Source organism: Mus musculus, chromosome 10, assembly GCF_000001635.26.
Source record: "Mus musculus strain C57BL/6J chromosome 10, GRCm38.p6 C57BL/6J".
In the NCBI taxonomy this organism is placed as follows: domain Eukaryota; kingdom Metazoa; phylum Chordata; class Mammalia; order Rodentia; family Muridae; genus Mus; species Mus musculus.
The window spans coordinates 83,100,001-83,114,220 of NC_000076.6; the positions used below are offsets into that span (position 1 = coordinate 83,100,001).

At 50.4% G+C, this 14,220-nt stretch overlaps 1 protein-coding gene across 3 annotated transcripts in view; it reads left to right on the forward strand.

Moving 5' to 3' along the window:
* Chst11 (carbohydrate sulfotransferase 11) overlaps positions 1 to 14,220 on the forward strand; it is a 211,465-nt gene that overhangs the window by 115,561 nt on the left and 81,684 nt on the right. The window lies entirely within an intron of this gene.

A 14,220-nucleotide genomic window follows, 5' to 3' on the forward strand; every position in this document is an offset into this window, starting at 1 on the left:
TCATTTATTCTAATAATTTAGGAGATACTGCCTATCAAGCGGCCACCGAAGGCATGGTGGCTGGAGGTACCACTGGCTCATAACATCTGGGTGTCAGACAGAAAGCGGGGATAGTTTGGCTGGAAACCCTGCCAGACTGCACTTCGAGACCTGTCTTCTGAAAACTACTCGCTTCCTCCAGTGAGGCCCCATCTCTTAAAACTCCCACAGACACCCCACCCCCCAAAATAGTACCACCAGCTGGGAACCAAGTACCCAAATTCAGGAGCCTACTGTGGACATTTCACATTCAAAATCTAATATGAGGTATTGAGGTTCTGAACACAGCTGCTTTTTCCTGGGTCCTGTGAGCTCAGCATGTGACCAGACACATGTGTCTTAGTTAGGGTCACTATTGCTATGATGAGACGCCATAACCAAAGCAACTTGGGGAGGAAGGGGTTTATTCAGCTTATGCTTCCATATCACAGTTCATCATCAAAGGAAATCAGGACAGAAAATCAAGCAGAGCAGGAACCTAGAGGCAGGAGCTGATGCAGAGGCCATGGAGGGCACTGCTAACTGCCTTGCTTCCCATGGCTTGCTCAGCCTGCTTTCTTACAGAACCCAGGACCACCAGGAACAAAGGCTGGTCCCTCCAGCATCAATCGCTAATTAAGAAAATGCCCTACAGGCTTGCCTATGGCTGGGTCTTAGAGAGGCAGTTTCTCATTTGAGGCTCCCCTTCCCTGACAACTCTAGCTTGTGTCAAATTGATATAAAACTAGCCAGGGCTCTGGGGTTCAGGGAAGAAGAGTCCCTCTGCACTGGGGCTGGGGCCTGTGCATGACCCTCTAAGAGCCTAAGTGCAGGCTGGAAAAGAATGAGTACCTGGGGTGTGACAGCCCTCGCTGTGCCCTTCCTACCAGCCACCCAGCCACGATGACAGGTCTTCCACAGCACAGTTTAACTGAAGGTGAGGGCATTGGAGCCCAGGTTCTAACTCCATCGGGCTCTAACTCTTCCTGTCACTGGCAGGACCAGACCACCTGAGAGGGAATTCAGGATCTCGGGGGCGGTGCCGGGGCCGGGGCTTTGATTTCCTCATCTGGAAACCGGAAATGAATTACTTAACCTCAGTTAACCACACTGTGTCACACAGCAGTTAAGACTTGGTAAAGCCAGATGCCCCTGGTAAGGGAATTCGGGGTACTCTTTTTAATCTCCCTGAGCCCCAGTTTCTTAATCTGTAAAGTGTGTGTGTGTGTCTCTGTGTGTGTGTGTTAGGGGTGCTGTCAGTTTCTAGATCTCTGAGTTGTTCCAAAATGGAATGAGCTGATTTCTTTGAAGTCCTCAGAACAATAGCATAACATACAGCCAAGTTTAGCAGCCAGTATTTTTTTTTTAACTTTAAAGTCTTCCCATAGGGTCCTCAGAATACCTCTGTCCCCAGTGGGTGGATTCAGGGAAAAAAATGGGAGAGGGAGCCTACAAGTACAGTCCCCCTTCCTGGCTTGGCTAACTCTCCCTCAGACTCACACAGGCACTTTGTTGAGCTAGACTGAGCACTCCCAAGCCAAGAGTGTGTTTGCGGAGGCTAGAGACAATGTCTGACTCAGGGAAGTTGCAGGAAGCTAGCACTTCTATGGGTTTGGAACTTTTTTTTGTTTCCTAAAATAAAAATAAAAATGTTAGGCAGCTGTTTTTAGATGTTCCTTTTTTGAGCATTCCCGGCCCAGACATAGTAACCATGTGTAAGTTTCTTTTTGGTTCATGTTCCTTGCCCACAAGGGCCTATTTCCGTGTTCTGCTTGTTCTTCAGATGTCAATGGAGGTGGTTTGGCAGCCATCTTCCATTCTGGTAAAGCCCTACCAGTACTGGTGTTGGCAGAGTGGTGCTGATGGAGAGTTCTGGGTCTGTCCCCTCATTAACAGGAGGGACCTGCCAGTGAGAGCAAGCCCGAGCAGGCTGCAGGCAGGCCAGGCCTTGAGCTGTCCATCCAGAGAGGGTCTGTGGCCCTGGTTAGTAATGGGTTCACTGGGCTTCTGTTGGTGAGAGCGCTGGCTCTGTATAAGCTGTGCATAGTTGCTAGCTGAGCGAATGAGCGGCAAGGCTAACTCACACAGACAAGGCACAAAGCCCTGGGTTTGCTTCCCAATTCTGCAGGAACGACAGCATGGTGGTACAGACTTGTAATCGCAGCCCTTGGGAGGGGAAAGCAAAGGGTTCAGAAATGGAAAGTTATCATTGTGGAACCTGAGGCCAGCCTAGGCTACAGGAGACCCCGTGTCTAAACAAACAAGGTCCAGGGAGACGCTTGGTTGGGCAGTGTTTGCCACACAAGCATGAGGGACCTGAATTCAGATCCCTATCACATTGATTTTAAGAAGGGGGTTAAAAAGAAAGCTGGCGTTTCGTGTGTCTTGTGGTGTCGTAGGTGTGGGGTTTGGTGTGGTGCCCTGTGTTGCAATCCCAGCATCGGGGAGGTAGGCAAACAAGGATTCCCGCACCTCACTGGCCTGTAGTCCTACAGAATCTGTGAGCTTCAGGTTCGATGAAAGCCCTGAGGCTAAATAAGGTAAAGAATTCCAGAGGAAGGTACCTGATAGCAACCACCAGACACACACACACACACACACACACACACACACACACACACACACCATAAACCAAACAGAACGTCCATTTGTTCCTCTGGAGAGAAAAGTGAAACACAGAGACCCATGGGTTTTGTCAATGGGACATTTCTAGTTTCTCCTTCAACAGCAACCAGAAAGACGGTTGAGAAGGAACCTAGTTCACCCACTGCGTAGGGACAATGTGAATGGAAAGACCCCTCCCTCTCTTACTACAGCGCGAGCTCAGCCATGCACTCAGCAGGCAGCTCGGCAGTTCTGTGATTGACGTTCTCAAGGCCCCGTATTCCCGGGCTGATGGGCTTGCTTGCAGATCACGTCCTGATTTGTAGGGAAGTTGCATGCTAGAAAAACGAGGAGACTTAAAGGCTGTCTTGAGACTTGTCCTTCAAAGGTACAGCCTAGCCCCCCACCCCCAACTGTACCCGCGTCCCCCTCGGTCTCCTACTGGCCACGCTTGTGATTTGCATCCCCTGAATGGTACCTCTCGGTTCAGAAACCCAGTTGCATCTCTCTGAGATTGCTTTCCTGTGACAGGGATAAATGAGCCAGTGTTTGAGACCGGGTGACTCTTTGAGGCACTGGGGAGTTCACAAGCGGCTGATACCTAATTATTCCTGGTCTTGGGGGAAGCAGCCTGAAAGAGAAGCTAAGATGGCAGAGAAGATCTAGGCCTTTCCTCCGGGAGTGGCCTCCCTCCTGTGTACCCTTAGCTCACCAGGGAATGGGCAGGAGCATCCTCTGAGAGCTGTGTAGTCAGTGAATGGCTCGCTCACCCTTTTCTTAATGAGGACCAGCTAGAGAAACAGAAAGCCCTTGTTTATTTACTTGCTTGCTCATTCATTCATTCATTCATTCATTCATTTTACTACATATAATAAAATGTCGTTTTTCCTCCTTGAGCAAGAAAATAGTTGTTTTGAGTTATGAGGGAAAATTGGCATGAAGAAAATCATAGCAGTGTGATTTTCTTTGTGCTAATAATAAGGTAGGGAGGGGCTGGGAATGTAGTCTCGTTGGTCGCGTGCTGGCCTAGCATGCACCAAATTTTGAGTTCAGTCCCCAGCGCTACATAAAATGGGGCATAGCATAGTACAAACCTGCCATCCCCAGACTTGGGAGGTGGAGGCAAAAGAATGAGAAGTTCAGGGCCACCCTTGGTCACATTGTGTGTTTGAGATAGCCTGGGTTATTTGAGATCCTACCTTAAAATAAACACACACACACACACACACACACACACTGCAGAAATTCAAGCTTGAGTTCTCTGAGCAGGGTGGGAAAGTTATCAGTGAGATCTCTGTCTGTCTGTCTGTCTGTCTGTCTGTCTGTCTGTCTGTCTGTCTTGGTTATGATGCTATAACTACAGCAGAGGGGAGCCCAGGATAAGCATCTTATTAAGATAAGGCCTTGCTGAAAGCAACACAGGCAAACTGCTGCCATTTGTCATCCAATTACTGCGCAGGTGTGGTCGAGCCAGCAGTTAAGAGAGCCCTGTCTCTATCAGGATCCCCTTCCGTTTTTTTGCCCGCTTGTCCAAATCCAACACAAACCTTGGAAAGCCCTTCACTCCTGACCTCAGGCTTTGCTCGGGGGATCCTGGACAAAAGCTACAGGACACAGACAACTGTCTGGGAGGCACCTTCATCCATGCTGAGGCAGAGGACCCTAGGGAGAATCAAAAGCTGAGCAGCCTTCAAGAACCCTGGGCTGCTTACGCCCTCAGGGAACGGGAGGCGGGCATGCGTGCCTTCCCTGACCTAGACGCCGGTCATTAGAACCCAAGGTCTGTGGCTGATGACTTTCCAAGCCTTGGTGGGCAGAATGCCCTCCCACATCACGGGAGTATACTGCTCACTGTGACTAAGGGGCAGCCACAAGGAGGAGTTTTAAGGTCAGGTTGTCCTGGACTCTCTAGGCAGATACACTGTGTGTCATAAACCATAAGATGGAGGGAGACAAGGCTGTCACAGTCAGACAGACAGACTGGGCGGGGATGCAGCTAGTTTTGTACAGAGCACGTCTAGCATTCATTAAATCCTCAGTTTGATCCCTAGCACCATGGAAACCAAGTGTGGTAGAGTAGGCCTGTAGTCCCAGCACTCGAGAGGTTGATGCAGGAGAATCAGGAGTTTAAGGCCATCCTCACCTACAGAGTATGAGGCAGCCAGGGCACTCTGAGAGGCTGTCTCAAAATTAAGTAAGCAAGTAAATAAATAAATAAAGCAGGAAAAGGTAGAGTGGGTTTTCCCTTGTTGCCTACACCTTGACTCTAGTATTTTGACCTCCAGAATCCCATGAGAGTAAACCATATTGTATTAAACTACAGGGTTTGGGGTAGTCAGCTGCAGCAGCTGTAGAAACCTCATCTGCCCACACACCTTTGCAGTTGAAGCTAAGAGGCCATTCCCTGCATGTCAGATCCAAGGGATGCTTGGGGAGGCATTGCCTGTGATCTCAGATGAGCAGAGTCCCACAGCCCATTGATTCCTGAACATGGGAATACCAATGCCCTGTGTACCATGGGTTTATGTCCCAAAGCCTACCCTAAAGGTGAAAACCCCTGAGGGAAAACAGCAAGTCAGAGGCTGTCTGCTGCTAACCACCATGAGAATCCTCCTGCCTCCATTAGAGAGGCCTGGGAGGATCATTTGAGGCTCCGTGAAAAGGCACAGATAGCAAAGCCAGGCCTTTGTCCCATCTGTGACCCTCACACAGGCTCATTACCACTCACACACCTGCAGGGAACATCAGGGATACAGTTAAAGTGTCTGCCTTGTCTGCAAAACACAGACAGTGCCGGAAATTTGCATGAACTCACTCTATAGATGAGGTTCTGCAGGTGGGAGGTGCCACCACTGGGCCTGGTACAAGGACAACAGCTACAACAAGGAGGAAGAGGAAAAGAAGGAAGAGGAGGGGAGGGAGGGGGAGAGAGAGAGAGAGAGAGAGAGAGATTGATTAAGAAAAGGACTAACCCCTGTGGCCATCCCCAGTAAAATGTGTTAAGACCTGTTTTATCATGGTTTTGTAGCATCTCCCAGGCTCCCAGAGCACTCACAAGGCCCGCCCCACTGAGATGCAGCCCTGTGAGGGCAGCAGGTGACTCTAATGGTTTGGCGGCAGTGTGTCCCCATGTAGTCTCCTGTATGATGGGGTGCAGCAGGGGGTGGGGCCTTTAAGAGAAAGATAGACAGACGTGGTTAGAATACCACGTGATCCTGGGAGACAGGGAGTTGATGGGAGTTCTCCTTGGATGTCAGGTAGTTCCCTGGAGAGGATTCTAGAAGGATACAGGACCCCTCCCCATGTCCTAGGCTCCAGTCACTCTGAGCTCTGTCTTCTGCACACAATCTTTAGAGCTTGGTGTGCTAAAATATTGAGCACCGGCCAGTCAGTGTTGCCACCTGTGGTTGCAAGATGAAGTCAGAAAGAGTTGTTTAATTTTGGCTCCATTGCGCTTATTCTGGGATTGGAGAAACTGGCCTCTCTAAGATTGCCTCTGCGGATTGAGATGCAGCTCAATCCACGGAGCCTCATCTATCTGAGTCTCTGTTCATTCTGAAAATGGCAAGCAAGCAGAGAGACTGTATGAATGAGGGCTCTGGAGAGCACAGAACATAGCGCTCACTGTCAGTGGAAGCTGGGGCCCCCATCTACGGAGGATGGTGGGAACGAGCTGCCAGGCAGAATCTAGGAGTGCTGGCAAAGAGAAGCCTTGCACAGAGCAATCCTGCATCTCATTAAGATGCGCTGTGCTCTAGCCCAGCTACAGGGAAATTGTTGGAGCAATTACATTCAAGCCTCAATTTTGAGGTTTGAAAGGGGGTCAGTGCATAATTGGCAGGAGGAGAACAGGAAAGAGATGGCTTGAAACAATAGGTATTAAGTGGCTGTCACAGCCAGGGAAGCTGAGATAGAGGGGCCAGACACGCTGGTCGGATCCCTAGAGGTCAAGCGTGGGTGGTCTGTGAATCACACATGGGCCTCCTGGATGTTGCATTTGGGCTTTCTTGGAATCCAGGGGATTCTGGAGAAAGCTGTGTGATGCTTGGGATATATTTGTTGAATGAATGAATGAATGAATGAGTGGTGCTTGTTACCTAGTTACCAAATAGATGAATGAAGGAGGAAGAGAATAAGGAATGGATACAAAAGGAAGACCGTAATTGTGCCTACTTGTATGGTGGTATCTGGGCAGGCAGAGCCTGGCAGCAGCCTGCCGCTTGCTTGAACTGAAATCTCTGTTTTCAGGTGCTGTGGTAGACTGTGACCACCATAACAAGGTGCCCAGGACTGGTGGCATTCATGGGGGAGCTGGTTTCTCAGGCTTGTGAAAGCTAAAAGTATGAACACAGGGCTGGTTTCCCATGAACCCTTCTTCCAGCTGTGTCCTCGTGGCCTTGCCAGTGTGCCCGCACTTCTTGTGTCTCTCTTCTTTCCTTCTACAGACAGTCAAGGACCAGGTCTTTGTGACCTCTCCTATCTTAATTATATCCTTAGAAGCCCTGCCTCTGGGGCTGGTAGGAAGACCAGTACAATAAAGCACTTGCTGGGTGAGAATGGGGACAGGAGTGTCCCCAGAATGTGAAAACCAGGTGTGGCAGTGCACATCCTTAAGTTCAGCACTGGGCAGGGTTGGTGGCAGGAGGGTCCCTGTGCTCACAGGCAGTTTATCTACTCAAATCCGAGAGCCCTAGGTGCAGTGGGAAACCCTATTTCAAAAGGAAATGTTTGGACAACTGAAGAAGACGTCTGACATTGGTGTTTATGTGTGCGCATGCGTGAGCACACACACACACACACACACACACACACACACACACACACACACAGCATGAACACACACGGGAAGGCAAGGTGCTGCGTAAGCCTCAGCACTAGGCAAAATCAAAGTGAACTTTTGAAGCCTGTATTTCTGGCTTTGTCTCTAAGCAGCTGTGTAAACCCTTCTGAGTCTACAGAAATGACCTCGCCTTACAATGAGAAACCAGAGGGGCCCCAGGTTCAGAAGAAAAGGCAAATGTCTGATGATTCACACAACGCCCTGAGCATGCCCTTCAGGGCTCCCAGGGTCATGCTGGGTCTCCAACAGCAGACTAATCGGCAGCATGCTGATGTTTTGCTATTTCATTCTAAAAAGAAAACAAGGTTCTTGAACCGTCCTCCAGAGGACTCTTCAGTAGATGCCATGGGAACCCGAGTCTGTGTCCAGTGGAGCACTACAGTGGAGCACTACAGGATATCATTTATTTTTCCATCTTCTTTCTCATCTCAAAAATCTTGCAGGGAAAACAGTGGAAATCTCATCAACTTGGGCTCTGCGCGTTTATGGCATTCCCTTGGTGCTCTACTGCAGAGGATGGGGACGCTGGGTTGGCTGGAGGGACTCAGAGCCGCCAACCCTTGGCCCAGTGAGAGCCCGTGATTTCTCTAAACACACAGCACACAGCAGGACTGTTGACCCTCCTTAAGGACACCGGCCAAACACGAGGCCCGTTTGTTCATGAAAGACACAGTCTCTTTCTTAGCAGCGGGTCGCTTCTACTGTGTGGACTTAAAGTATGAGAATTGCAATTTTTTTTTGAGAAATATTCTGCATTTCAGGTTTCCCACTAATTATGACTGGCTTTCTCCCAAGTTCGTTGGAGCTATTTTGGGAAAGGATTTATTGTGAGTGTTTTAATAAGAAAGGCTTTCGGAAAGCCTCGTAACTCTCCGTACAAGCCCTTCTAACCAGCGTTCCCTCTGACAATTATGTCACTAAAAACTTCCCTTTTAAAGAGCAGGACGTTTGTCTATTCATGTGACCCTTAAAAGAAGCATTCACGAACCCCTGAGCGCCAGGCAAACTGTGAGACTTTACAGGGTCAGGAAGAGCAGGAGTGTGAAGGAGCCCTGTTTGCTGGGTGAGCTGATTCTAGGCTTGTTTTGCTGAGCTGTGTTTGTGGATACAGGCTGCCTTCCTGTTTGAATCTCCAGGCCTCCTGCTGCACGGTGGGACTTGGTTTCAGGAGTGAGTGAGCGTGTGTGTGTGTGTGTGTGTACAGCTGTGTGCCTGTGCATGTGTGTGTATGCATGTAGAGGCCAGAGGACGATGTCAGATGTAGCTCATCCCCTTGAGACAGGGTCTCTCATTGAACCTGGAGCTAGGCTGGAGGCCAGCAAGCACCAGTATAGCCCTCCTATCTCAGCCCTCCGCCTCCAAAACAGGGGTTGCAGATGTACTTGTCATATCCAGATTTTCATTTCTGCTCTGAGAACTTCATACATGTATACAATGAAATATCCTACCCCCTCCCCCACAGCTTCCCTCCTTTCAACCCCCAGTCTCCCCCGGCATGTCTACCTCCTAATTTAATTTCTCCCCCCATTCCCCTCTTCCTTTAAGTGACCTACTGAGTTCATTTAGTATTGCCCACTGGGCATGGATGTAGGGGCTACATGCTTGAGGATGGGCAGCCTACCACTGGCCACACCCCCACATACCCATCAACTACCAAGAGCTCCCTGGTTAGGGGTGGAGCCTAGTGAGCTCCGCCCCACTCTCAAAGTTTGGCTGTTTTGATCTTCTGCAGACACAGCTGCTGTTAGGTATGGGTACAGCAGCTATGCCGTGCCTAGCATTCCACAGCCCTCCATACGTCCATACGTCCATACGTCCATACATCCTCTATGCTTCTGGTTTTCTCCACCTCCTCTTCCAGCTGTGTTTCTCCTTGTCTCTGTCTGTCTCTCTGTCTCTCTCTATGTCTCTCGGACTCTAGATCTCTGTTTGTCTGTCTGTATCTGATTCTGTGTCTCTCTGACTCTCTCTGTCCCTTCTCTGTCTCTCTCTGTCTCTGTCTCTCTGTCTCTCTCTCCCTTCTCTGTCTCTCTCTGTCTCTCTCTGTCTCTCTCTGTCTGCATGCCCGTTACCCTGACAGTCTCACTCTGCTACCTGACTCCCAGACACCCGGCTCAGTCACCAGGCTTGATTGAATCTCAGGCTCACAGCATACGGAAGGAGACGGTCAGTCAGTTGCAGTCCCTGAGCCTCGGGTGTTCAGTGCATCTCTGAGTCCATCCAGGAAGGGAGAGGCTACAGCAGATTCCCAGCCTTGGGTCTGTGCCTGTTGACTATGTGATGCTGGTGTCAATGAAGACAGGATCAGCGTTGGTGGCCCGGGCAGCCACGATGGTGGTGGTAACCTTACTGTGTCCAGCTTTGCACATGCATCCAGTCTTCCCAGCCCTGCTAGGCGCACACTCGCTGTTTTGGTTTGGATCTAATCTGACCACTGCAGGTTCTTATACTGATGCTGGGTTCCCAGCTGCTGATTTGGAAGTTTGTGAGTTGAAGCCCAGCTGTGGGGATAGGGCCTTGGAGGCTGGCCTGTCTCTGCCTGGTCTCTGTCCCTTCCTCACACACTGCTTCCTGTCCATCCTGAAGTGAAGATTCTCCTCTGCCACATGCTCCCACCAGTATGAGGTCTTACCTGGGCGATGGTCTGAACCCTCTGAAACTGTAAACCACAATAAATCCTCCCTTCTTTTAAGTTGCTTATGCTATGCATTCAGTCCCAGCGGGAGAAAGGCTAGACGGTGTATTTCAATAGGCAGGTGATAATGCTGAAGTTCAGAGAAGTTAACAACTCTCCCTAAGTCACACAGCTCTCCTGTGAAAGTTACAGGAGATGACCCTCAGCTATTTGAGCCCATGGCTCCTTGCCAGCTGCAGAACACGAGTGCTATATGATAATCTGCCAGGGTTCTGAAGCAGCACAGAACACATGTGGTGACATCTTGGGACACCAGCACATATTGAAAAGCTGGGCTTAGGAGCAGGTCCTTAAGCCTGTAGCCTCAGCTACTTGGAAGGCTGAAGCAGGAGGATCACATGCTGAAGGGCAACCTGGGTTACTTAGTGATGCCCTGACTCTAAATAAGAACTAAAAAAGGGGGGCTAGGGATATAGAACAGAGATAGCCTGTTTGTCTAGCATTCACAAGGCCCTGGGTTCAAATCCCCAGTACTGCCAAGAGCAAAGTAAGGGATGGTTGGGATGGAAACAGTGTTAACTGTTGACACATTGACACAGGGGAAGAATCTCAATGAGGGATTGTCTAAATTGGGTTGGCCCATGTGGATTCTGTGATGGGCTCTATTGAGGTAGGATGATGCTCCACTGTGGGGGGCACCATTCCCTAGGAAGAGGATTCTGGATTGTTTTAGAACAGGGAGGCCCCACTGAGCACTTGTACTGTGTGCATTCACCCCCTGCTCCCTAATCGTGACCTTGGGTTCCTGATGTGACCAAGCTGCTTCAAGTTCCTGCCACCCTGACTCCCCACAGTGATACATGGTCTCTGCCACGAGGATCTTAATGAGCCCATTCTCCCTTGTTTCTGCCTGGGGGAGGGGTATCACAGCAGCACTCCTGCTCCATCCAGCCATCCTTGGAAGCTGATCCCTAGCTTACCTCATGCTGACACCCCACCATGCCCACCAACCACTCACACCCAGCCACCTAGGGTTGTTTTACACATTCCATAAAAGAAAAGGGCAAAGATTTCTATTTCGGGCTGTCAGGCACAACACGAGCCCGTCAAGGCGCACTGTGTTTGAAGTGCTTCCAGTTTCCTTCTCAGAAGGCACAGATTTTGACTCTGGGCCATGGATGCTCTATGAAACATGTTTCTGTGTCCAGGGTAACAGAGCCTTGGCTTCCCCCTCCCTGCTGGAAATGGCTTCTGTCAGTCAGAGCAGGTCCCTCCCCAATTCTGCGCCTCATCCCAAGTCCCTATTACCCTTCCAGCCATCCCCCTACCCTAGACCTTTGCGCACATCTGTCACCTGGCCTCACCTCTCCTTTCTCAACGGATCCCGGCACAGTCTCAGGTCCAGTATTTCATGCCTTCTTCCCTTGCTGGAGGCAAAGCCCAAACCACCCACCTTTGTGCCTGCTGTGCTACATGAAAGGCGCTGATGTGTGGGCAGGCTGGCGGCTGGCGGTGTGGGTCTGGAACCCCAAGATTTCGTGACCAAGCTTCTTGACCTTTCCCTTTTAAGATTTGACCGGCAAGGCAATGGGGTCCAGGAGCCCTCTGCAGCCAGGCCACCAGAGTGTGTCCCAGTCTAGACCCTCGGGAGCCAGAGTTGTGTCTGTGTCTGTGTCTGTGTCTGTGTCTGTGTCTGTGTCTGTGTCTGTGTCTGTGTCTGTGTCTGTGTCTGTGTCTGTGAAACAAATTTCAACCTAGCTGTTCCCAGGCTACAGATTTTTTTTTTTTTTAATTTCCCTAGTTTTCATGAGTGGCTGTATGGTGAAAATGTGGTTGGTCTCCACCGTGGGTCCTGTTGATACTGGGTCTCCAGTGTCACAGTGTTGAAAGCTGCTTATGTTAAGGGCTTCAGCCTTTTTGAGGACATCAGTACCATTCCCTGGGGAGTTCCCACTCTTGGGGGACCACTTTAGCCCAAAGAACGTTTGTTGTTAGGAGGCAGGCCCTTCCATGTTTCATGCCCAGAGTACAGTTCTCTTGTCTTGCTTCTTCCACCAGCTGAAAAGTGCAAAGGCCAGAGTTCGGATCTCCGAGACAGTGAACCAAGCTAACCTCCACCCTTTATTACGTACACAGCCTCAGGCGTTCTGTTATAGCAGCCAAAGGTGCACCAGGCCCACAGGGACATAAACTGCCCATCTTTGCACCAAGGTCAAAGGGGATGCTTAGGAGCTGACCCCAAAGCAGAGCTCTCTCGTACCTTCCCAAACCAAGAAAGCTTCAGTAAGGCAGGTCCCCGTGGGAATGGGCACATCAGATGACACCACAGCTCTCTTCATTGAATTCCTCAGCCATGGCTGCAGGCAGGTCGTTCACATGTCTCTCCTGTTCATATTTGGCGTCTAATGATTCAACTCATCATGTATTGACAGCTGGGTGGAAATTGCTGGCACCCTGCCCAGACTCCTAAGTATTGGTTTTGAAACTTGCTGGGTCCTGTTTTCCAGAGCCCCAGAATCCCTTGCCTCTAATGGCACCAGCCCATCCTGCCTGCACACCTATCCAGGATGGTCAGAGCTGGGGAATGGTCTGTCTCAGGGTAGCCCTTAGCCTGGTTTCCTAAGCCAGAGGAATAGTGCCATGCCCAGAGCTTCCTGTAGAATCAAGTTGGGGGCTGCCCAGAAGCCATTCCCAGGGCCTAACATATGATTAGCACACGAAAAAATGGGCCTCTCCACTTCCCCAGGGGTTCTCAGGACTCCCCCACATAATTTTCAGGGCCCAATGCTGAATGACAACTTGGAGCCCCTTGGTAGAAATGGTTGAGAATTTAAAGATGAGAACTGTAGAACATGGAACCCTCCAGTTCCCAGACCCTGAGCAGCTGCACAGCTGCACACTGACCACACCTGCCCATCCTCCTTCCCCCAGTTTCCCAGGGGCTCTTGTTTATGAACCCACTTGCATGTGAGCTCCTGCCCAGCTCCTGGCTTCAGCGTGCTGACATCAGGACTCCACAAAGGCACTGAGTGGATAAGAGGGCATTTAAAGCAGATACAGCACTGATGTCTGCCCAGGAAGTAGCTCTTTAGCAGACATGTTGGGGTCCCCACAGCATGAGGGAGTGCCTTGGCTCCAGGCCAGGGCTGCTACACCAAACCTTGGAGGAGAGACTGGGGTGGTGGAGGGGGAGTTGAGTTTGAGCAGAGGTATAGATGTGACACTTGGGTTTCTTTTTCATGTGCTAATTTTGTGTTTAGCCTGAAAGACCTGGACATGAAAAGACCAAGTCCCTGCCACGGGGCCACTCACACACAAAGCTCAGACATGACTGTATGTTTGAGACGTCCACACATAGCTCAGTTTGAGGACTATGGGAAGAGAGACTGAGTTGATGGGGCAAGAGGAAGTACTAGATGGCAGAGAACAAGGCTGGTCTTCTAGCAGCTTACTATGGGGTTTGGGGAATTCTTGAGAATTTAAAGAAAAAATTCTCAAAGTGTGACATTTCAGAATCTGGCAAGCTTCAGGGATTGAGAGCAGCAGGCAGGGGAACCTCAAAACGTGCTGTGCGTCATCTGCATGTCTCTCTTGGGCTCCTGCGCACTTTCCTTTTTACAGTTTCTGGGGGGGGGGGTCAAGAGCTTCTTTCCCACTTGTGGGATTGGTTCTGCTCACAGGGACCAGCCCTGATCCCTGGTTCCCACTCATGTTTTGGCTCAGACAAACCTGTTTAAACCCTCTTTCCAGATTGTTCGACTCATACCTGAAATGAATGAGTCCTGTCCCTCGGTCCCTCAGCTGCAGGTTGAACTGGGCTGGTGACAGAGTCCTATAGGAGGCACCCCTTTCTTTGTTATGGGGGTGCAAGCTCCTCACTGTTTTTCCAGAATACAGAAGCCGTCCTGGTATTAGAAGCCACCTCCCACACTGGGCAGTGTGGGCAGCTGGATGTGGTCCCTGCTGGAGACTTGCTGAGGAGGGTCAAAGCTGCGCCCCACTTTTCAGAGTGTGCTTGTGGACGGGGGAACAGGCCTCCTTTACCTGAGTGTGATTCACAGATGGCTCAGACAGCCACAGCACAGGGAGGTGGGCGGCTTTCCTCTGGTCTCTCTAGGGGTCA